Source organism: Hyla sarda, chromosome 3 (genome assembly GCF_029499605.1).
Source record: "Hyla sarda isolate aHylSar1 chromosome 3, aHylSar1.hap1, whole genome shotgun sequence".
Lineage (NCBI taxonomy): Eukaryota > Metazoa > Chordata > Amphibia > Anura > Hylidae > Hyla > Hyla sarda.
Genome location: NC_079191.1, coordinates 72,665,506 through 72,691,810, shown reverse-complemented (window position 1 = coordinate 72,691,810; position 26,305 = coordinate 72,665,506). Strand labels below are relative to the sequence as shown.

At 44.0% G+C, this 26,305-nt stretch overlaps 1 protein-coding gene across 19 annotated transcripts in view; it reads right to left on the bottom strand.

Moving 5' to 3' along the window:
* KLHL29 (kelch like family member 29) overlaps window positions 1-26,305 on the bottom strand; it is a 917,635-nt gene that overhangs the window by 244,776 nt on the left and 646,554 nt on the right. The window lies entirely within an intron of this gene.

The following is a 26,305-nucleotide window of genomic DNA, read 5'->3' as shown; positions in this document are numbered from 1 at the left end:
TCCGCAGTGGAGATTCTGCTGCCGAAAATTTGCTGCGGGTAGCGTGCGGAGACCCCGCCCCTTTTCAAATTCACAGCGGGAAATACATTGCAAGTTTGAAAAGAAATACGCCCGTGTGAACATACCCTTAGTCTACAATTGCATTGATGTGACCTACAGGTGTATAATGTTCACATGGTGGAATTTCTGTGCTTCTGCTCCGATTTCGCTCTGCCATGATTTTTTGCTGTAACATGCCAGTGCCAGGACCGCTTAAAAAATCACCGTCTCCATAGACGGCTGTGCATTTCAGAGGGAATTTCGCCAAAGAAGAATTGACATGTCAATTCTTTCAGTAAGGCTGGTATTTGGATTTCTACAACAGGAGTTTCTGCCACGGAAATTCTGCTGTGCGCATGGGGCAACAGAATCTCTTTTAAAACAATAGGAGACTGCTGCATCAGAATTTCCGAGCAGAATTTTTCCACCTGATCCCGCTTGCGGAATTCCGCCTCAAATTAAAGCCCATAGACTTCTATGGGATTCCGCACTCCCATTCACACTTCTGAATTTCCGCAAGCGGAAATTCAGAAGTGTGAATGGGAGTGCGGAATCCCATAGAAGTCTATGGGCTTTAATTTGAGGCGGAATTCCACAAACAGAAATTCAGAAGTGTGAATGGGAGTGCGGAATCCCATAGAAGTCTATGGGCTTTAATTTGAGGCGGAATTCCACAAACAGAAATTCAGAAGTGTGAATGGGAGTGCGGAATCCCATGGAAGTCTATGGGCTTTAATTTGAGGCGGAATTCAGCCAGCGGAAATTCTGCCATGTGAATAGACCCTAAGGCTGGGTCCACATATATTTGACGATCTGGCTCAAGGAACCCAGTTTAAAACTGTCCTCAAATGATGGTAAAGTGCATCAGTTGGCATCAGTTGTCTAGAATCCACTGCCCATTATTTCTCCAGACCGGATAGGGTTACGTTGCAGGATGGGTATTCCATGTCTGGTGCCGTGCAGTGTCCAAATTAAGGTACAGGATAAATGTAAACCATCCCACTTAAAGGAGACAGCACCAGAGCCAAACACAGCCAGATCACTGCATGTATGTAATGGGGGCCTAAGGTGTTTTTCTGCAATTTTTTTGTAAAATACATTTTTTTTTAAATACATTCCATAACCAACCAGCAATTTGTGCCCCCCCCCCCCCCCCCCATACCCATCTTTCATTTCACATCTGCTCTTCCTCAATGTGCTGCAGGCTCGGTATTTTCTCCTCACTTAGTTATGAAAGGAGCTGATTACTGATTAAGAGGAGGAAGGAGTGATTGAACTTTTTTCCTAAAACATGTCAGAAATAATTTCGAGTGCTCCCAGGTATGATAGGGTAATGGCTTCAGGAGAAGGAAAGATCTGAGATGGAAAATGAGAACGCATAGCAGCATTAAAAAGAGAATTTTATCAAATCTCGACACGTTTCACTGTTCTCAGGATCTAATGCTCAATGAGAGGTGAAAAAAAATAAAGAATCCCGGCAGCACTTACAAAACGCGCCCAGTGATAATTACCACAATCTGAAGAATTAGTCGGCTGTAAAATATCTGAATAGATCCAGGGTGCGGAGATAGAACAAGCGAATAACGGAAAAAAAAAAAAGGCAGGGCGTGAATTGGTGTCCGGGAACAAAACTATGAAGAATTCTTAGTTTGAAAAGTAAATGAATCAAAAAACAAAATATAAATGTAAAACGTGACAGGTTTCTGGCGCAATTGGTGGTAAAAAAAAAAAAAATGGTGTCATGTTGTGCATTATATTAATTATGAGGTTTAGATATTCTTTCGCACAAAACAAAGAATGGATTTTGCATGAGGAGGCATGGCTTCAGCATGCCAGACCAGGTGCCAAAAATTGCACCAGAATTCGGGTACAAGATTTTGGCGCTGTTTAATCCAGCTAATAGTTTGTCTAAATTTAGACTAGAGAGATGTTCAGACGGGCAAATGTCGAACAGAAAATTTACTATGACAGTGGAGCGCCGGAAGAACATGCCGGTGCTAGGACCGCTCGGAGATGTGCCATCTCATAGACGGCAATGTATTTCCATGTGGTCTCCACAGAAAGAATATACAGGGGGGAGATTTATCAAAACCTGTGCAGAGGAAAGGTTGCCCAGTTGTCCATAGCAACCAATCAGATCGCTTCTTTCATTTTTAACAAGGCCTCTGCAAAATGAAAGAAGCTATCTGATTGGTTGCTATGGGCAACTGGGCAACTTTTCCACTGCAAACTCTTTCTGGCCCCACAGAAGCCGCTGCAGTAACATGATTAAAAGCGCCCACTTTAAATCATTAAACTGCAGCGGCTTCTGCAGGGCCAGAAAGAGTTTATTGGGGTATACATACGCACCTACACGCACCCTCATTTTAACAAGGATATTTGGGTAAAAAACGTTTTTTTGTTATAGGGCGGTGCTTGGTATACTCCGATAAATACGGTACATATCTATTCTTTCTGTGCACACCAGAATTTGAATGTTTCTGGTGGGGGAATTCTGCTGTATGAACAGGAAATTCTGCTGTGTGAATTCCATTAATATCAATGGGACTCTGCCTCTGTGGAATGTCCGTGCGGAATTCTAATGAGGAATTCTGCACAGAAATACCATTGTGTGAACATAGCGGAATCTCTGCCCGGAACTCCGATTGGGAATTCTGCTGCATTAATCTAGGCATTATTGTGAATGGGTCTTCAGCTGAATTGTGGCACAACTTTGGCACACAGTCTCGCATGCTGAAACCACGTGTGCCATGCTGAAAAGGTGTATGGAGCATGCTACAAAGCGGGTATGACTTGTGATGCCATGCTGTGCACATTTTAAGCCTAAAGCAGGCCAACTTGACTGGACAGGTCAAAGATGTGCAAGATTTTCAAACTGTAAAAATCTGGCGCACTCTGAGACTGTCTATAAACTTGACCTTTTTTTATTCATCTTTCTCAGAATAATCGAGTGTGTGTAGTTTTAACTTAGACTAGGCAGTGTAAGGCCTTGTCCTCATGGTGGATTTTCCGAACGGAATCCGGAAGCAGCAGATTTTCGTTGCTTTCAGTGCTTATGACAGAATTTCGCGGCTGGAAATATCTGCCTTGGAAATTCCAATTCCAGCCTCAGCCAAAGGCTGTCTGGACATGCTGGGAATTGTAGTTTTGCAACAGCTAGACACAACTTGGTTGGGAAACACTGTAGTAGAGCATCCATATTACACCCGTCTCTACTGTCACGCTCCCTCCCATTGACTTGCATTGAGGGGGCGTGACCATGATGTCACAAGGGGCGTGTTCGACCCCCACAGCGCAAAAACAGCGTTCGGAACATTCACTTCCGAACGCTGGCCAGTGGAGTACCCCTTTAACCCCTTCAGGACGGAGCCCATTTTGGCCTTAAGGACCGGAGCGTTTTTTGCACATCTGACCACTGTCACTTTAAACATTAATAACTCTGGAATGCTTTTAGTTATCATTCTGATTCCGAGATTGTTTTTTCGTGACATATTCTACTTTAACATAGTGGTAAATTTTTGTCGATACTTGCATCCTTTCTTGGTGAAAAATCCGTAAATTTGATGAAAAATTTGAAAATTTAGCATTTTTCTTACTTTGAAGCTCTCTGCTTGTAAGGAAAATGGATATTACGAATACATTTTTTTTTGGTTCACATATACAATATGTCTACTTTATGTTTGCATCATAAAATTGACGTGTTTTTACTTTTGGAAGACACCAGAGGGCTTCAAAGTTCAGCAGCAATTTTCCGATTTTTCACAAAATTTTCAAACTCACTATTTTTCAGGGACCAGTTCAGGTTTGAAGTGGATTTGAAGGGTCTTCATATTAGAAATACCCCATAAATTACCCCATTATAAAAACTACACCCCCCAAAGTATTCAAAATGACATTCAGTCAGGGTTTTAACCCTTTAGGTGTTTCACACGAATAGCAGCAAAGTGAAGGAGAAAATTCACAATCTTCATTTTTTACACTCACATGTTCTTGTAGACCCAATTTTTGAATTTTTACAAGGGGTAAAAGGACCAAATTTTTACTTGTATTTGTAGCCCAATTTCTCTCGAGTAAGGACATACCTCATATGTCTATGTAAAGTGTTCGGCGGGCGCAGTAGAGGGCTCAGAAGGGAAGGAGCGACAAGGGGATTTTGGAGAGTACGTTTTTCTGAAATGGTTTTTGGGGGGCATGTTACCTTTAGGAAGCCCTTATGGTGCCAGAACAGCAAAAAAAAAACACATGGCATACCATTTTGGAAACTAGACCCCTCGGGGAATGTAACATGGGATAAAGTGAATCTTAATACCCCACAGGTGTTTCACAACTTTTGCAAGTGTAAAAAAAAAATAAACAATTTTACCTAAAATGCTTGTTTTCCCAAAAAAAATGTATTTTTAAAAAGGGTAATAGCAGAAAATACCCCTAAAAATTTGAAGCCCAATTTCTCCCGATTCAGAAAACACCCCATATGGGTGTGAAAAGTGCTCTGCTGGCGCACTACAGGTCTCGGAAGAGAAGGAGTCACATTTGGCTTTTTGAACGCAAATTTTTCTCTGGGGGCATGCCGCATTTAGGAAGCCCCTATGGTGCCAGGACAGCAAAAAAAAACCACATGGCATACCATTTTGGAAACTAGACCCCTCAGGGAACGTAACAAGGGGTTAAGTGAACCTTTATACCCCACAGGTGTTTCACGACTTTTGCATATGTAAAAAAATTTTTTTTTTTTTACCTAAAATGCTTGTTTTCCCAAAAATTTTACATTTTTAAAAAGGGTAAAAGCAGAAAATACCCCCCAAAATTTGTAACACAATTTCTCCCGAGTACGGCGATACCCCATATGTGACCCTAAACTGTTGCCTTGAAATACGACAGGGCTCCAAAGTGAGAGCGCCATGCGCATTTGAGGCCTAAATTAGGGATTGAATAGGGATGGACATAGGGGTATTCTACGCCAGTGATTCCCAAACAGGGTGCCTCCAGCTGTTGCAAAACTCCCAGCATGCCTGAACAGTCAACGGCTGTCCGACAATACTGGGAGTTGTTTTGCAACAGCTGGAGGCTCCGTTCTGGAAACAGTGGCGTACCAGACGTTTTTCATTTTTATTGGGGAGGGGAGGGGGGCTGTGTAGGGGTATGTGTATACGTAGTGTTTTTTACTTTTTATTTTATTTTTTGTGTTAGTGTAGTGTAGTGTTTTTAGGGTACAGTCACACGGGCGGGGGTTCACAGTAGTTTCTCGCTGGCAATTTGAGCTGCAGCAGATACTTACTGTAATCCTCCGCCCATGTGAGTGTACCCTGTACGTTCACATTGGGGGGGACATCCAGCTGTTGCATAACTACAACTCCCAGCATGCCCGTTGGCTGTCGGTGACTGCTGAGAGTTGCAGTTTTGCAACAACTGTATGCACACTGGTTATGTATCACTGAGTTTGTGACCTAACTCAGTGTTTCACAACCAGTGTGCCTCCAGCTGTTGCAAAACTACAACTCCCAGCATGTACGGTGCATGGTGTACGGTGACTGCTGAGAGTTGTAGTTTGCAACAGCTGGAGGCACACCGGTCGTGAAACACTGAGTTAGGTAAAAAAAAACTCTGAGTTTCACAACCAGTGTGCCTTCAGCTGTTGCAAAACTACAACTCTCAGCAGTCACCGACAGCCAACGAGCATGCTGGGAGTTGTAGTTATGCAACCAGCAGATGCACCACTACAACTCCCAGCATGCACTTTAGCTGTTTGTGCAAGCTGGGAGTTGTAGTTATACAACAGCTTAAGGTACACTTTTCCATAGAAAGAATGTGCCTCCAGCTGTTGCAAAACCATAAGTCCCAGCATGCCCATAAGGGAATGCTGGGAGTTGTGGTGGTCTGCCTCCTGCTGTTGCATAACTACAGCTCCCAGCATGCCCTTTTTGCATGCTGGGAGCTGTTGCTAAGCAACAGCAGGAGGCTGTCACTCACCTCCAACGATCCAGACGCTGCAGGTCAGTCCCGCCGCCGCAGCTGCTCCTGGGGCCCCCGATCCCAACAGGGGCACCGGGGATCGGGGTCCCCAGCACCCGGGGTGCACGTCCCGCACCCGCTCACGTCCTCCAGAAGAGGGGCGGAGCGAGTGCGGGAGTGACACCCGCAGCAGGCGCCCTGATTGGTCGGCCGGTAATCCGGCCGACGAATCAGGGCGATCGTGAGGTGGCACCAGTGCCACCTCACCCCTGCAGGCTCTGGCTGTTCGGGGCCGTCAGAGACGGCCCCGAACAGCCAATAATTCCGGGTCATCGGGTCACTGGAGACCCGATTGACCCGGAATCGCCGCAGATCGCTGGACTGAGTACATAAGCTATCCAAGCATGCTGGGAGTTAAATAACTATCAGGGCATGTTGTAGTTTTGCAACAGCTGAAGGCACCCTGGTTTGGGAAACACTGGCTTGGTATACAAATTTATCAGCAGCACACATCTGTAGTACGTATAGTTAAAAGCAGCGCTAGTTATACAAATGTAAATACAGTTCATATGGCAATTGCTGTCATTTGATTTCCCATAATTCTGTACTTTCCCCGGGGTAAACCAAACTGTAGGAATATAGGAAATTCACGAAGAGCAGAGTAATCGCAGCAGACACCATTTTTTCTTCCAATTCTGAGTCTAAGTGAAATAAATGTGGTCACTGCCCTGTGCGAGAGGAAACAAATCCTTAGAAAGTAATGTAATTTGCTATGTGGCATGATTAGACCCGACAATCAATAGACTTATAAGAGAGCGTCTGCCTCCGGGTAATGCAGCGCCCCACAATCCAGGTCAAAAACAGGACCCTATTAAATCCATTAACTTTTTTCTTTCTTCTAGCTTGGTACAGACAGCCTTTAAGAAACAAGAGGTCTGCCACCAATTACTTGTTCAGTCGCTCCCGAATTAGCATGGAATTAATGTAGGAAATGTAAAAAATAGAAGGAAAAAATCCAGCATGAAGCAAAACATCACATATTTACAACATAGAACTTTCAATTACCAGATTTGTGTTTTTTTTCTTAACTTCGAAAACCTTTCTGCCTTCTAAGGCCATGTTTACATGACAGAATTTCCATTTCCGAGCAGAATTGGGGGAAAAAACTCTGTCTGGAAATTCTATTGTAGAGAGTCCCATTGTTTTCAATGAGATTCTGCTGCACCGTGCACACTATGGAATTTCCGTAGCGGAAATAACTGCTGCAGAAATCCTGATTCTGGCCTCCGCCGAAAGAATTTAAAGAATTGATCAGTCAATAGACATACTAGTGCACGCGTGTTCTGCTTGCACCCCCTATTTGTGGAATGTCCGCCAGTGTTTTATGGGCAAATATTCCGCAAATATTCTGCTGTCTAAAAATGCGCTTAAAGAGAATGTGTCATGAGAAAATTATGCATTGTTTAAATGAAGTTTTTATGGCAAACATTTTTTAAAGAATTTTTGAAATTATATTTTCAATTTCTCCATTTTACTATCTATATTTTAAAATAATCCTGAAATCTCACATTTTTCAATCTGGCCACTAAGCCTAACAACAAAATGACACTTCCTGTTCTTTAGAAAAAACTTTTCAGCAGTCCACTCCTTATCACGCCAGTATACAGATAATACAAGATCAGGTCATTCAAAATAGGTGATTTTCAAAGCTTCACCTTTACTCAAATCTATTGTCTCATCATGTGGCTGCTGTAAGACATATCTCTAAATTCTAAAACAGAGCCAGATGCCTGATAAAGATACTAGTTCAGGGTCGAAATGCGTTGCATTAAAAGAACCTTATCCTACTCCTGGGAGAAGCGCCTTCATTTGGGGGAACAATTTTTCCACTATTTTGCACTAAAACAGAGCCAAAGTGAGACTCCTGTGGCGGTGGCTTATCTCCCCCCAGAACAAAACAGTTGGGAAGCTCAACTTATCTAACCCTTCTTTTTCCTGACATTTGCCATTCACAGACAGTAGGCAGGTCCCACTACACATTATATGATCAGCTGATCCTACTGCAAATGCTGAGGTTGTCTGACTATAAACTAATATGTATGACAAGCTTCATGCATTCAGTGATGTCACATACAATGGCAAACATAGAGGAGAGGGGCCCTATTGCACAGATCAACATGGGGTCCAATTATGGAGGCAGGATTGCTGTTGTCTATTTGGGCATGTTGTAAGTTGTAGTTTTGTGTCAGATTTAGAGCCACAGATTGAAGACCAGATTGAGAGCGACTGGTTAAAGACCATAGTTTAAGGGTGCAGATTGAGAGCCATGGGTTGAAGACTACTGATCTAGGGAGTAGACGAAGAGCCATAGGTTGAACACTACTGATCTAGGGAGCAGACTGAGAGCCATAGGTTGAAGACTACTCATCTAGGGAGCAGACTGAGAGCCATAGGTTGAAGGCTACTGATCTAGGGAGCAGATTGAGAGCCATGGGTTGAAGACTACTGATCTAGGGAGCAGATTCAGAGCCACAGATTGAAGACCAGTGATCTAGGGAGCAGATTGAGAGCCATGGGTTGAAGACTACTGATCTAGGGAGCAGACTGAGAGCCATAGGTTGAAGACTACTGATCTAGGAAGCAGATTTAGAGCCATGGGTAGAAGACTACTGATCTAGGGAGCAGACTGAGAGCCATAGGTTGAAGACTACTGATCTAGGAAGCATATTTAGAGCCATGGGTAGAAGACTACTGATCTAGGGAGCAGATTTAGAGCCATGGGTTGAAGACTACTGATCTAGGGAGCAGACTGAGAGCCATGGGTTGAAGACTTCTGATCTAGGGTGCTGATTGAGAGCCACAGATTGAAGACCAGTGATCTAGGGAGCACATTGAAAGCCATGGGTTGAAGACTACTGATCTAGGGAGCAGACGGAGACCCATAGGTTGAAGACTACTGATCTAGGGAGCAGATTGAGAGCCATGGGTTGAAGACTACTGATCTAGGGAGCAGACTGAGAGCCATAGGTTGAAGACTACTGATCTAGGAAGCAGATTTAGAGCCATGGATAGAAGACTACTGATCTATGGAGCAGATTTAGAGCCATGGGTTGAAGACTACTGATCTAGGGAGAAGACTGAGAGCCATGGGTTGAAGACTTCTGATCTAGGGTGCTGATTGAGAGCAACAGATTGAAGACCAGTGATCTAGGGAGCAGATTGAGAGCCATGGGTTGAAGACTACTGATCTAGGGAGCAGACTGAGAGCCATAGGTTGAAGACTACTGATCTAGGGAGCAGATTGAGAGCCATGGGTTGAAGACTACTGATCTAGGGAGCAGAATGAGAGCCATAGGTTGAAGACTACTGATCTAGGGAGCAGATTGAGAGCCATGGGTTGAAGACTACTCTTCTAGGAAGCATACTAATAGCCACAGGTTGAAGACCAATGCTCTAAGTCCAGCAAAGGTTTCCATCAGCCAAAAGTAATAGAGGTGCAACCAACCAGCATTTGGCCCCATCAACTACTTCCTCTGCCTCCAGCATTTGGCACAGTCTCTCCAAGGGTCACATAGCAGCCACATGATCGGCCTCTATAGTACACACAGCCTTTCTTACATTTAATGCAGCAGGTAAAATACAGAGATTCTGCAACCAGATAATGATAGTTGTCTCTAAGCAACTCAATGTATATGTGAGATACACAAAGATTCCTCTTATACCTGACACCAGACTAAGTGTGGCACAGCAGGGAGACATGAGGCTTGTATGTCTTGATAGTTTACATAAACCCTGTCCAGGAAGGCCCTCAGGACGGCCGTCACTGTCACACCTTTAAGTGTGTTCACATGAATTGTTTTGTCATTACTGTGGCTGCTGAGGCGCCATATTCTGCCGGGGATTATGTAGCTTTGAAACTCTTTACTTCTCCATCAACACTTCATATTAGTGCTGTAAAGGGACAGGCGCATTTACTTTTTATCATCACGCAGTGGACTGTTTAATGGCCGGATTTAATTCCAGCGCAGATAAAACAATATTTTTATTTGTTGTTATTTCTTTACTTTTACGGGTCAACAATCGTTTTTGGCCATCTCAAAGTCTGACGCCGCAAACATGAAATAAAATAGTAAAAAAAAAAATAGAACAAAATAAAAAATAAAAACTGAAACAAACAAAAACATAAAAAATAGATTAAAATAAACAGAAACCTTGAAATAAAAAACTTAAATAGAAAAAGAAGAAAATTGTGAGACCAGCGGAGCAGGACAGAAAAATAATTCCACAAATAAATACAGTGAAAACTTATTAAAAATATGTTCTTTAGAAGTCTATCTCTGATCTGGATCAAATTTTTCTGTGCAAAATTTTCAATTCCCTTACACTGTATCCTACCTATATCGGCCTTTTTTCGTTTAACTTTGAGCGGTGGTCTCATGAGTTTCTTAAATTAAATTTATATTTTTCCATTTCCGTTTCCATTTATATTTCTCTTTCATATATATTTTTTTCTCTAGAATACTGATTTTGCAAATGTTTTAAATCCAGGGCAACCCCTTTAGCCTATTATAGGTTTATTATATAAATACTGGCACAGAGTGGCACTGTTCCTTCTGCAAAGTAATAATTGCATTTCTTTTCGTAAAGGATATTTTAAAAATATACCCTCTATAAATACCATGTAAAGTTAAAAAAAAAAAAAAGGAAAAATGTAAATTCCTCTATGGCGTTGCAGAATTAGATGCAGCTGAATGTGACAGCTATTTGCATTATATATACACTTCTTACTTGGCCTAGTTTTCACCACATTATTAACTCTTTTATTTACAATACAGAAGAATTCTAATACTGCTGGATTAAATTGTTTAGTAAATTTGCTAATTTACTTTGTATAGTTTGAAATGTGTTGTGTTTAAACATTTGATACTTGGAATACATTTTACACATTTTTTTTTTTTAAACAGGGTACTACACAATATTTAAATGCCATGTTGGCGCAGTCCTTGCAGCACATTTCATGTCAGAATAAAAAACAAAAACATATACATAGACACAAATATGAACAATATAACACTGCCCACAGAGAGAATATTAGTATAAGTAATATTAAAGGAGATCTGCAGTGTATAACACTTATCCTCTATCCGCAGTATAGGGGATAAGTGCCTGACCCCCCGCGATCTCCTGTATGGGGTCCAAGCATTGCCGCGGCTGTGCGCGGCTAATGCGCATGTCGTCGACCTCACGCCCCCCATTCAGCTCTATGGGAAAGGCGGGGATGCAGGAATGCTGCATCTCCCCCTCTCACATAGAGATACATGGAGGGAGAGTGTCGGTCGCGGCGTCATGCTGCGGCCAACACACGCCTCCTGCACGGGAGAGCTGCGACAGAGCCGGGGCCCAGTACAGGGGATAAGTGTCATACACTGCAAATCTCCTTAAATAACTACTACTATACTACTGCCTCCTATATATGATAATAAAACTACTATAATACTATCTTCTTCCTATAATAATATAACTACTATACTACTGCCTCCTATTTATGATAATATAACTACTATAATACTATCTTCTTTCTATAATAATATAACTACTATACTACTGCCTCCTATTTATGATAATATAACTACTATAATACTTCATCTTATGCACAAGAATAAAATAACAATAATAATGCCTCCTATGTACAAGAATATAACTAATATAATGCCCTCTGCCTGCAAGAGTATAATTATAATACTCTCCTAAGTACAATAATATGACAAGTACAATATTACGCCTATTTACAAGAATATAACTACTATATCACTGCCTCCTATCTATGATAATACAACTACTATAATACTATATGCAAGAATATAACTATCTATGATAATACAACTATTATAATATATGCAAGAATATGACTACTACAATACTGTTTTCTATGTACAAGAATATAACTAGTATAGAACTGCTCCTATGTACAATGAATATAACTACTATATTACTGCCCCTTATGTACAAGAATATAACTACTATAATACTACCACCTATATACAAGAATATAACTACTATAATACTACCTCCTATGTACAAGAATATAACTAATATAATGTCCTCTACCTGCAAGAGTATAATTATAATACTCTCCTAAGTACAAGAATATGACAAGTGCAATATTACCCCTATAATATTGCCCCCTATGTGTAAGAATATAACTACCATAATACTGCCTCCTATGTACAAAATATAACTACCATAATACTGCCTCTTATTTACATGAACATAACTACTATAATACTGCCTACTTTATACATTAATATATCTACTATGATAATGTCCTTGTTGTACAAGAATATAACTACTATAATACTACCTCTATGTACAATAATATATCTACTATAATACTAACCCCTATGTACAAGAATATAACTACTATAATACTGCCTCCTATATACAAGAATATAACTACTATAATACTACCTCTATGTACAATAATATATCTACTATAATACTAACCCCTATGTACAAGAATATAACTACTATAATACTGCCTCCTATATACAAGAATATAGCTACTATAATACTGCCTCCTATGTACAAGCTGCCTCCAATGTACAAGAATATAACTACTATAATACTGCCCCCTTATAGACATTAATAAGTATAACATGCATGATGAAGCAGAGTTTTGATGTGACTGGAAAGGCTCTTAGATGTTGGGTTTTCTAATCACATGCTGCATTGATATAGCGGTAGTTTGGGAGCGTTGCCTTGGTTTATATATAATTTACTTCTGGGTGTATAATACGAGATGATTTGGGTTTTCAGTCTCGCTTCCTCCGCGCGCGGTAAGTTCTATTGGAAGGGAAAGGTCTGGCTTTATATAAGCTGAATATGAAAATCTGCACCGTGATATTTTAGTACAAACTGTAACCTGAGATATTTGGAAGACGGAACAACACAAATTGCATGTGAACCGTATATCGCAAACAGTTTCCACCTTCTGCAGTACTTAAGGATTAACTTGCTCTGAAATTTAGAACAAGATAATCTTTTCCATTCTCTAGGCAATTTTAGCTGTCAGATGGAAGATAGAGGCAACCAAAATGTGCACCTGGGAGGATATGTATGCCGCGAAATGGAGAAGGAAATGCAGGATCGGGCTGGAAACACAAGGGAAGCTTTTATAGGGAACTGGGCTAAATAATATACACCACAGAGCAGTGGTCTCCAAATTGTGTGCCTCTAGATGTTGCAAAACTACAACTCCCAGCATGCCCGGACAGCTGCTGCAGAATATCATGATACACAGGTGGTGGCCCAGTACAGGAGGTGTTACCCCGTACCCTTGCTGTCCTGTCAGCCTCCCTACAGTATCCCCTGGCCTACCTTGCATCTTTCCCCCATGTTAATATGTATCTAATGTTTTATACCATGTAATGTGTTCAGAAAACGTTGTAACTTTAAGACTGTTTACCATGTGACTTGTCATGTGATTGTTACCCAGGAGGTACCAGTGAACAGGTGACCCAAGGGGTGACCTATGGGCTCCCCGCTAGTCTCCCCCATATAAGACCTGGGGGGAGCTAGCTCTCTCTCTCTCTCTCTCTCTCTCTCTCTCTCTCTCTTTCCTTACAAGTCTTTGCTGAGGTCAAGTCAAGTCCTAGAGAGTGTCCAGAGTCATAGGAGGCCTCACGTCCAGTCTGCAGCCACAAGCAGCTACAAGTAGCCACAGTCTCAGTATTGTCAAGTCAACATGGCCTGCATTAAATTGACCCCATCTACTACAAGTCCCAGCAAGCCCTTAAAGCGTACCCATCAGATCCAACAACATTTTTTTTAAATATTTCACTCAGTACCTAATCCTGACCATGTACATCTAATTTTTATGTGTCTAGCACCTTTATTTTTTTTTTATTACACTTTTAATTTAGCTCACTAGTCTGAATTCCTCTCAAAGGGAGGGGGCGTGGCCTCACTGTGCAGGTCTCCGCCCCCTTCCTCAGTATGCTGTCTGCTCAAATCTCCCCTAGTATTAGCAAAACTACAACTCCCAGCTTGTCCTCACTGACAGTAGCGGGACACAAGATGACAGTGGGAGGATTTTTCCTCCAGGTGTGAGCCCTGCGCTTACAGCTGTCAATCAAGGAAGTGTGTCCATGACATAGGTGATGATGCATGGACACAGCAGGACTAGTATGTGTCCAAGCAGGCAGGGGGGACAGTTATTTGACTGGCTTTTTCAATTTGAAATACTGAAAAATTTCTAATGAAAGCAATTGCAAATCCTATTGGTTTTGCATGCTTTACAACATATCAAAAAATCTGACAGTGCCCATTTAAGGTCTCTGAGTCACTGGTCACCTCTGTGGGCCCTGGCTGAACTGTATGGACTTTTCCACCTGTCTACCCTCATTAAAGCTACTGTTATCCCTAACTTGGTGTCAGAATCATTATTGCCCCTGTGCCTAGCCCAGGATCTATCGGTATACCTTTGGGTGATATCGAGGATAAACCACGCCCTCGCGTCACGAATACACGAATACCGCCCTGTGTTGCACAGGGGTAGATTTTGCAGACCGGACCAAAACAGGAAGTTCCTTGGGCGCAGCCATATTAGAAGCTCAGGCTGCTGCGATCATCTCTGTTGTTACCTGTCAAGCACCAGCTGCAGCGTAGACTCTGTAAACACTAATGATTGCCAGTATCCAGTCTCCGCTGCCAGTAGCGATCAGTATTAACCCGTTAGTGCCCGCAAGTCTGGTCGCAAGACAGATTACAACCGGGTGACTGCAAAATAGAGGGGGAGCATTCATTACAGTACCCCCATCAGTCCAGTCAAAGCCGCTGCTGCGCTACAGTATGCATCTTAAAGGAGAACGCACCTTACTTTCCTATAAAGCGATGGCGCACTCAAAATTCAATGGGATGTCCGAACCCAGCTCTCCAGATCAACCAGGCTACAGCGTCCCTTTATCTCCAGCAGTGAGGTCATCACCTTCCCCAGAAGCCAGGATATTGCCAGCCCTGCCTGCAGTCAGCATCAACAGTCCTGGTGTCCCGGCGTCTGCACCGGTATTCATGGGGAACCCTGTCCTCCCTACCTACAATGGAGACCCCTTCTCCTTGAGGGATTTCAAAGAGAGGATCCAGAGTTTGTTTGTCTTTTACTCTTTTCCTCCTAACCAACAGGTGCAAATGCTCACAGGACAACTTCAGGGACCAGTGTTAGAGGAAGTCCGCACCTGGCCTGCCTCTGAGAAGGCAACCGTAGAGCAGATCTTTCAAGGACTGTACCAGGTATTTGAGTCACACTCTCCGTCAGAGGTATGTCTCCGGCTGTATGAAAGGCAACAAAAGCAAGGTGAGACCTTGAGAGCATATGCCGTAGCCCTGCAGAATGCCCTAGAGACTATCCAAAAATTAAATGGTATAACTACCGAGCAAGGCAACAAGGTATTAATGGACAGATTTATTGATGGGACTCATAATAAGTGGGACAAAGCCAAGCTGAGAATATTAGCGGTCCAAAACCTCAACATCTCATTCCCTGCTTTCAAAAGACTGGCTATCCAAGTGATTGAGTCTGTGACTGAGTTACCACCTGAAGGTAGACCGCTTTGGGCTCTGTGAGCGCATCAATCAAGTCTTTATTCACACGTTGTGAGCAGCCTCTGTGTCAAGACAAGAAGAGTGGCCACGACTGCTGCCCGAACTATTGGAGATCTATAATAACACAGTCCATCATTCTACGGGATACACCCCTTTCTACTTAATGATGGGGGTGACATGGGCAGCTGCCTAAACATTTGGGCTTCAAGCCCCGTTCAACAACTCTCCGCAAGCCTCTCTGGAGTGGGTCTCTGACCACCAGAGAAGAATCCAAGAGGCCAAAGAAATTGTCAGCAATAAGATGGGCAAGGCTCAGCAGAGAAAACAGAAAGATTATACCCGTCATACCTCTGCCAAACCACTTCAATTGGGCGATAAAGTCTGGCTGTGGAAGTTTCCAAGCACCCACAAGTTAGACTCTATCCTGAAGACAGAACCGTACACGGTGACAGCCATACCCTATCTGGAGTCTGATATATACGAAGTACAAAAGCTTGGGTATGAGCCGAAAGTTGTTCACCGAAATCGAATCAAGTTGTGTCTGAAAGAAGATCTACCAGTGCTCCCAGCACCACCTCCTACAGCTGTCATTCCTGCAAGAGAGTACATTCAAGGCAAGGGAATCAACCCATCCATGGATTTCCCCATGTTTTCTCCAACCCATCCTGGGATCTTCTGTGTCTCACCAGCATTGGGGCTGGTTCAACCAACTCTAGTCTCTACACCTGTCCCAGTCTTGTCACCATTGGCTCCGATCTATATACCAGTCTCCAGAAAACAAACTCTGTCTCCAGCCCCTCCAGCGCAGATGCCAGAGACTCTGGGCCCTACCAGTCTTGAATTAATACCAGCAACTGCGTTAGCTGAGGACGAACCAGCTGCGGCCTCAGAAGTTCCAAGAGCTCCAGAAGACGCAAGAGTTCCAGATTTTCCTGAGGTGGTGTTGCATAGATCCCAAAGGTCTACTCAAGGACAGCTACCCGCTAGATATAGGGAGTAAAAACAGTATCACTCATAGTCCAACTAATTTAGTCAGTCTATATAATGTATATATGCGTTAGTCAAAATGTCTAGTCAGGACTGTATCTAACATGCCCATTACCAGTCCATATTGTCGAAATGTTTATATGTAGCTAACATTTTTCCTGTCCCCATGTACAGGGTGCTCTCCTGGTCAAAGGGTTCCCCTGCAACTTAAGTAAAGCACATAGAGTGACATAAATGCTGTATATAGAGGTAACAATGGTGTGTTGTATAAAATATGTATAGAGTTCTGGGAGAAGTGTATTAGTACCAAAGGGCCCCAGTAGCTAAGGCATTGGGTAAATAGTCTCCAGTAGCCCAATCCGCAATTTATGTGTTTCAGTGTCAAGAGTGTAATGAATCCTGTGTGTCTACCAATGTATTTCCCAAAGGAGCATGTATGGACATTTCTAAAGTGATACATGGACTCATCCCCTGTTGTTATTAACTATGCAGACCTGTGAAGGACATTTTATACTAATATGCCCCAGGAACTGTCACTAGGCCTCAGTGGCCACTGTTAGTCGCCCGCACTCAAGGACTGGGCGCCGAGGACGGTTGTATTCATGAGGGGGAGTTTGTGGTGGCCCAGTACAGGAGGTGTTACCTGTACCCTTGCTGTCCTCTCAGGCAGCCTCCCTACAGTGTCCCCTGGGTCCCCTTGCCTCTGTCCCTTCATGTAAATATGTTTCTAATATATTATACCATGTAATGTGTTCAGAAAGCGTTGTCACTTTAAGACTGTTTACCATGTGACTTGTCATGTGCTTATTACCCGGGAGGTACCAGTGACCAAGTGATCCCAGGGGTGACCTATGGGCTCCCTGCTATTATCCCCCATATAATCTCTGGGTGGAGATAGCTCTCTCTCTTTCCTTACAAGTCTTTGATGAGGTCAAGTGGAGTCCTAGAGAGTGTCCAGAGTCATAGGAGGCCTCAAGTCCAGTCTGAAGCCACAAGCAGCTACAAGTTAGCCACAGTCTCAGTCTTGTCAGTCAGTAGTCAAGTCAAGTCAGTCACAGTCACCATTTGTCAAGTCAACGTGGCCTGCATTAAATTGACCCCATCTACTACAAGTCCCACAAGCCCTTAAGGTCTCTGAGTCAATGGTCACCTCTGTGGGCCTGGCTGAACTGTATAGACTTTACCATCTGTCTACCCTCAGTAAAGCTACCATTGTTCGCAACTTGGCATCGGGGTCATTATTGCCCCTGTGCCTAGCCCAGAATCTAGCGGTATACCTTCAGGTGGTATCGAGGATAAACCATGCCTTGGCGTCACCAATACAAGGGGTTAATGCCATCTGCCCCTAGGGTAATTTCATCTGCCCTGCATCTCACACCCTCTACCACGCACACCAGAGCTGCTGTAGAATATCATAATACATACCTCAGCTGCTGCAGAATATCATAATACACACCTCAGCTGCTATAGAACAAGATAATACACACCTCAGCTGCTGCAGAATATCGTAATACACACCTTAGCTGCTGCATAATATCATAATACACACCTCAGCTGCTGTAGAATATGGTAATACACACCTCAGCTGCTGCATAATATCATAATACACACCTCAGCTGCTGTAGAATATGATAATACACACCTCAGCTGCTGCAGAATACACACGTCACCTCCTGAACATCATAATCCACACCTCATCTGCTGCTAAAATCTGCACCTCAGCTGATATAGAACATTAGAATATACACCTCAGCTGCTATAGAACAAGATAATGGACACCTCAGCTGCTGCAGAATATCATAATAATACACACTTCAGCTTCTGCAGAATATCATAACACAGACCTCAGCTGCTGCAGAATATCATAATACACATCTCTGCTGCTGTAAAATAATAATACAGACCTAATTTTCTGTAGAATATGATAATACACACCTCAGCTGCTGCAGAACTTCATAATAATACACACCTCAACTGCTGCAGAATTTCATAATAATATACACCTCAGCTGTTGTAGAATATGATAATACACAGCCCAGCTGTTGCAGAACATCCCAGTAAACATCTCAGCTTCTGCAGAAAATCATAATACACACGTCAGATGATGTAGAATATTATAATACACACCTCAGCTGCTGCAGAATATCCTAATTTACAGCTCAGTTGCTTCAGAACATCACAATGCACATCTCTGCTGCTGCAGAATATCATAATACACGCCTAAGATGCTAAAAAACATAATCCACACCTCAGATGATTTAGAACATTATACCTTGGCTGCTGCAGAATATCAAAATACATACTTCAGCTGCTGCAGAACATCCTAATACACAGCTCAGCTGTAAAATATCATAATACACACTTCAGCTGCTGCTGAATATCAAAATACACACCTCAGCTGCTGCAGAATATCAGAATACACACCTCAGATGCTGAAGAATATCATAATACACATCTCAGCAGCTACAGAACATGGTAATACACAATTTAGCTGCCGCAGTAAATCATAATACACCACTCAGTTGCTACAGAACGTGATAATGCATATCTTAGCTGCTGCAGTAAATCATAACACATACCTCAGCTGCTGCAGAACACCACAACACACACCTCAGTTGCTGCAGTACATCATAATCTGTACCTCTACACTTATCTTGTGGTCTTGTGTTTTATATAGCTGCTTAACTCCCTGGGGACAATTTTCCTCTTAATTTACTGTAGGAGTATTATTATCCCATATATTACTGTTTATTATCCCCTTTAACTGTTTCCTTGTTGGCAATGTTGCCGTCACTACCACGATTCCTCTATATGAATGCTCTCTTTTGTGTAGTTTAATCTCAGATCCCAACATCATAACCTGAGACTCCTATTACAGGATAAATAGGCTATGTTATGGCTCTTGTCTGCACTAGTGCTGGGCGATATACCGGTATGAACCGGATACCGTTTTTTTTTTCTCCCACGGTATGGATTTTTGCCCATACCGCTATACCGGTCGGGCACCTCCCTCCTCCCCTGGATGAATTGTAGAGCCCAGCGCGGCACCCTCACTTGTCCCGGTGTGCTTCTCTGGCCCTATTCCGAGAGCGGAATTGGGCCACAGAAGCTAATCCATTTACTGTGTCCCCCCGCTGCGCCTGTCAGCCAGTGTCCCAACCGCTAGCGGGATCCATGTGCCCACTAGCGGTGTCACAAGAATGCCTCCCGCGAGCGCTACCATCACCACTAGCAGGATCCATGTGCCCACTAGCGGTGTCACAAGAATGTCTCCCGCGAGCGCTACCATCACCGCTAGCGGGGTCCCTGTGCCCACTAGCGGTGTCACAAGAATGCCGAGCGCGGCTCTGTTCCCCGTCCCTGTCAGCTCTCAGGGTACGGGAACAGATTTAAAAGACTTGCGCGCAGCTAACGTAGTACTGCGCAGGCGCAGTACTACGCAAATAGCGTAGGGCTAACGCTAGGCTCCTAGTGCTGCCTACGTTAGCCCTACGCTATTTGCGTAGTGCTGCGCCTGCGAAGTACTACGTTAGCCGCGCGAGGCTTTTAAATCTGTTCCCGTTCCCTGAGAGCTGACAGGGACGGGGAACAGAGCCGCGCTCGGCATTCTTGTGACACCGCTAGTGGGCACAGGGACCCCGCTAGCGGTGATGGTAGCGCTCGCGGGAGGCATTCTTGTGACACCGCTAGTGGGCACAGGGACCCTGCTAGTGGTGATGGTAGCGCTCGCGGGAGGCATTCTTGTGACACCATTAGTGGGCACAGGGACCCCGCTAGCGGTGATGGTAGCGCTCGCGGGAGGCATTCTTGTGACACCATTAGTGGGCACAGGGACCCCGCTAGCGGTGATGGTAGCGCTCGCGGGAGGCATTCTTGTGACACCGCTAGTGGGCACAGGGACCCTGCTAGCGGTGATGGTAGCGCTCGCGGGAGGCATTCTTGTGACATCGTTAGTGGGCACAGGGACCCCGCTAGCGGTGATGGTAGCGATCGCGCTCGCGGGGGGCACATTTGACACAGCTAGTGGGCACAGGGACTCTGCTCGCGGGGGGGGGGGGGGGGAACAGGCGGTAATACCGTGATACCGCAATAATTTAAAAAAATACCGTGATATTAATTTTAGGCCATACCGCCCAGCACTAGTCTGCACTCTGACTTTTTAGGATGAGTTGCCCTCTCCCGATTATGCAAATAGCGTAGGGCTAACGCTAGGCTCCTAGTGCTGCCTACGTTAGCCCTACGCTATTTGCGTAGTGCTGCACCTGCGCAGTACTACGTTAGCCGCGCGCGAGGCTTTTAAATCTGTTCCCGTTCCCTGAGAGCTGACAGGGACGGGGAACAGAGCCGCACTCAGCATTCTTGTGACACCGCTAGTGGGCACAGGGACCCCGCTAGAGGTGATGGTAGCGCTCGCGGGAGGCATTCTTGTGACACCGCTAGTGGGCACAGGGACCCTGCTAGTGGTGATGGTAGCGCTCGCGGGAGGCATTCTTGTGACACCATTAGTGGGCACAGGGACCCCGCTAGCGGTGATGGTAGCGCTCGCGGGAGGCATTCTTGTGGCACCGCTAGTGGGCACAGGGACCCTGCTAGTGGTGATGGTAGCGCTTGCGGGAGGCATTCTTGTGACACCATTAGTGGGCACAGGGACCCCGCTAGCGGTGATGGTAGCGCTCGCGGGAGGCATTCTTGTGACACCGCTAGTGGGCACAGGGACCCTGCTAGCGGTGATGGTAGCGCTCGCGGGAGGCATTCTTGTGACATCGTTAGTGGGCACAGGGACTCCGCTAGCGGTGATGGTAGCGCTCGCGGGGGGCACATTTGACACCGCTAGTGGGCACAGGGACTCTGCTCGCGGGGGGGGGGGGGGAACAGGCGGTAATACCGTGATACCGCAATAATTAAAAAAAATACCGTGATATTAATTTTAGGCCATACCGCCCAGCACTAGTCTGCACTCTGACTTTTTAGGATGAGTTGCCCTCTCCCGATTATGCCTAAATATTCCCCCCAATGATATACATTACGGGGGCTTCCTGACCTGCCTCTCCATGGGAGTAATGGGTTTAGATGATGAGGCATCTTAGGTCCGCCTCCTTGACACTTGTCTGAGAAATTAAAGGGTGATTTTTCAAGTTTGGTAACAACTATAAGCACCAGGAAAGATACTGTTAGCTTTTATGCCTCAATATGGCTATCAAACAGTGTCTGCAGAAAAAAAGAGCTGACAGATTCCCTTTAAATGGTTAGTCCCACGACATGCATTATTTATGGCATATCCATGATCAGGTATTCTGAAATCCTAGTGCTTCTCCCCACTTGTAGGAATGATCGATCAGTGGGAGACTCCGCACCACTTATATTTTAACATCTCAGTTTTACCACACTTAAAGCGGTACTCCGCCCATGACATCTTATCCCCTATCCAAAGGATAGGAGATAAGATGTCTGATCACGGGGGGCCCGCCACTGGGGACCCCCATGATTTTCCTGCTGCACCCAGCGTTCGTTTATAGTGTCGGGTGCAGTGCCGGAGGCTCGTGACATCACGGCCACGCCCCCTCAATGCAAGTCTATGGGAGGGGGCGTGATGGATGTCACGCCCCCTCCCATAGACTTGCATTGAGGGGGCGTGGCCATTACTGTACGAGCGGGGTGTGGTTGGGACATCACCAGCCTCTGCCCCGCATCGTCAGTCATCCGGCATGAAGTGAAGTTCGCTCCATGCACCGTATGTCTGGGGTGCCGCAGCTGTGATCGCGAGGGTCCCCAGCAGCAGGGCCCCGCGATCAGACGTATAGAGGATAAGGTGTCTAGGGGCGGAGTGCCCCTTTAACTCAATACTTGAAGAATTGTGTTTTTTAGGGGGTTTTTTGGGGGGGACTTTTTGTTTTTTTGCAGTACATTTTATACTTAAATGAATGGTGCCAATAAAAAACATAAAAAATACAATAGGTTTACCACTCAGCTTTTCGAGGCTCCAAAACAGCAAGTTAGTCTAGGTACGTGCTCTGCTGTCATAAAGCTGTATTTCTATTCCAAGCAGGACTATAGAAAAGCTGGATTACAATCCTCATGGCAGATGTATTGGCTGTCACCCTGTTTTTCTGAACACAGAGATTGACAGACAAACTTACATTTAGTTATATTTCCCCAAAAAAGATGCACTGTACTATTTCTAAAATAGTCCTAAAATATAGATTGTGTTTTGTTCCCCCAAAGCCGAGGAAACAGCAAAATGCAACCGACTGAATAAAATGCCTGTCGGATACGGAGTAATTAATATGGCGGGCGATGGTGTAAATATTACCAAGGAGGCAGATCTAGAACTCATTTTCTTGGTTTTCCCTATGGAGGGCAATGTATGTTATTGTATTTTATGAGTCGGAGTCATTACTTCATGATCTCTTCCTCCCTTCAGGATTGAGGCGGCCTATTTCACAAATAATTAACGCCCTTGAAGCGGAGAATGGGCAGAATGACAGTCTCATTATAGCAGCGTGCTCTAAAATATATTCCGCAGCAACACTCCCCAACCTGTATATGAGGCGCTCACTGTCTCCGTGTCTAGAGGCTCTGCTTTGAAATCACACCGAAATCCCAGCGCTGTCACACTGTTCTGCGCTGTAAAAGTTACTATCTCTGGCATGTCACTAGTTATATCACCAGCCCCACTGCTTACAGCAGAATCTGGCAGCCCCCGTCTATTACTAATACATGCTAATCATTAAAAAGCCACCATCATGGCCACATGGAGTGGGGACCCTTTGTCTTATGCTAAAAAAGAGAGGAAGAGAAAATAGAATGCATGAAACTATACGCTACATGTATGAGATGAACATTGTACCGCCACAACATAGTAAAAGGTTACAAATCCTGTAGCACACTTACAAAGGTACATCAATAATGTCCTAGAGTGCCCACTGCCCAGATAACCATTCCATACATGGCAAAGTAGACAGTGGCTGTATAATACTACCAAACAGTGCCTAAAGAATACTGAATAATACCACCATACAGTGTGTAATACTACAGAATTGTGCTCAAATAACACTAGACTGTGAATAAATAAGGCCACAGTATAGAGCACATGGAAGGGGAATCCCTTACCTTACTTTAGAAGGAGAGAACTGCAATAGTGCACAGAAAAGAACAGGTTAAAGGGAATCTGTCAGCTCTATATCATGCTCAGAACTGCAGACATGTAGCTCATAGGAAGGTAAATAAAGGATACCTGTCTCTTTTAGCTAATGGCTGTTTGCAAATTTTTAAAACCATGTTTACTTTTCAAGCTTAAATGGGCACTGTCAGATATAAAAACATTTGATATGTTGTAAAGCATGTATAACCAATAGGTTTTGCAATTGCTTTCATTAGAAAATTTTCAGTATTTCATTCTAAAAAAGCCAGTCAAACAACTGACCCCCCCCCCCCCCGACCTGCTGTGTCCATGCGTCATCACCTATGTCATGGACACACTTCCTTGATTGACAGCTGTGAGTGCAGGGCTCATAGCTGGAGGAAAAATCCTCCCACTGTCAGCTTGTGTCCCGCTACTGTCAGTGAGGACAAGCTGGGAGTTGTAGTTTTAGGGGAGATGTGAGCAGACAGCATACAGAGGGAGGGGGCGGAGACCATGAGGCCACGCCCCCTCCCTTTGAGAGGAATTCAGACTAGTGAGCTAAATTAAAAGTGTAATAAAAAAATAAATAAAGGTGCTAGACACATAAAAATTAGATGTACATGGTCAGGATTAGGTACTGAGTGATATATTTAAAAAAAATTATTATTTTTTGGATCTGACGAGTACGCTTTAAGTGTAATAGAAGCAGTGCTGAGCTGCAGCATGCATGCCTCTTCCATCCCCCACCCTACAGGGATTGGCTTTCAGCACTGATGCCTGAACATGCAGAGCAGAGAGAGGTGGAGGAGAGAAGTGTACAGGTTACTACACAGAGGACTACAATGTCCTATCCTTACCTGAAGGATTTACATCTCTCTTCTGAACTTTCTGTTTGTCTGAGGGTATAATGATAATCTAGGTCCACTTAGTAAATCTCTGCCTTTGTGGACCCCCCCCAATTGAGCCGGATGAACAACTTCTGTTGGGAACCAACAGAGTTTTCGACAGTGTTCAGGGATTTCTACCAACTCAGGAACTGTTCAAGTGAACCTCTACACTCCACTGGGGTTAACTGCTTCAGTACCATCTATTATCTGCCTTAGGTACTGTTTAAGATCCCTGCCTTTTTTTCAGTAAAAGTCACCTGTTATGCTGTAACACCCCTCTCAGTGTTTTGGTTTATACTGCAGATGCAACACCACAGACCTTCAACACACCACCAGCCAGAGCAACATCACCATGGAGCACCCCCTGGTTAAATAAACCACCATTGCAGACCCTCGCTCTTGACAATTACGCAGTGACTCTAGAGGAGACGCTTGAGACTCTACGTCATTACTCTAGCCACCATGACTTTTCCAACTCTGGATCAATCATCGTGTCCTTCCCTGGGTCACACTGCACAGGTCTCCAACTACATTCATGGTGATTCAACTTGACCGGCAATGTAGTGTAGTGTTAGAACCTGTCTAAACTAAATTTACATATTTAGAACAATTGAGAAAAGACACTTGTCTATTGAGTTCAACTTAGATGGGGAGTAGATGGATGTAAGGAAGGGGCACAGTTGACTTAAATGGGTACTCTGGCCCCAAGACATCTTATCCCCTATCCTTTGGATAGGGGATAAGAGGTCTTGGGGCCAGAGTACCCCTTTAATTCACGTATAAACTTAGTGCCAAATGGTTGGTACACGAGCACGTTATGTAATGTAATCAGTTATGTACAGCTGAATACCACTAGACATATACTATACTTTCTGGCTTTTACAAACTCTATAATAAACGCTTTGTGTTCCCCTTTTATACTTATATTTGCATTATTTTCTTATAAAACAAAGATTATACATTTCCCTGACTCCATAGTGGGCGAGTAATACAAAGGCTGAAATGGAGTGAGCGGCCGCCGGTACTTGTCAGCCTGTACCTCTCCCTACATTAAGGGAAAGCAGTCATTAAAGAGTCATAATAATCCATTACTAATGACGCTGACAAAATGTCATCTATATCAGGCCTGGCGGGGGATTCCCGGGTAGAAATCTGTCAAGGTCAATCCAGACATTCAGCTTAGATAAAAGATCAGATACTGTATGCTAACATTTCTCTGATAAGTAATGTACGGGGCACTCCCTCTGTATGGTCAGATACAAGGCAAGAAGCAGGTGATGATAACGTGGAGGTATCTGAGGAATGTAATTGTGCAAGGTTCTACTAAATCTGCGCTTTTCACTCACAATACTTATTTCCTTATATATGAAAAACTAACAGGGCCTGCATATAGTAATAAATCAGGTTTAAAGGGGTACTCAGGTGAATTTTTTTTTTTTTTAAATCAACTGGTGCCAGAAAGTTACAGATTTTTTAATTACTTCTGTATAAATTACTTCTATATCTATAAATGACTTCTATTTCCTTCCAGTACTTATCAGCTGCTGTATGCTCCAGAGGAAGTGCTTTTCTTTTTGAATTTATTTTCTGTCTGACCACAGTGCTCTTTGCTGCCCCCTCTGTCCATGTCAGGACAGTTCCTGACATGTGGCAGGAAGTGGACTTCAAAGCAGTGAGGGGCTAAGAACGGCGCTGACCAGGAGCAGAAGCATAGAGTAAA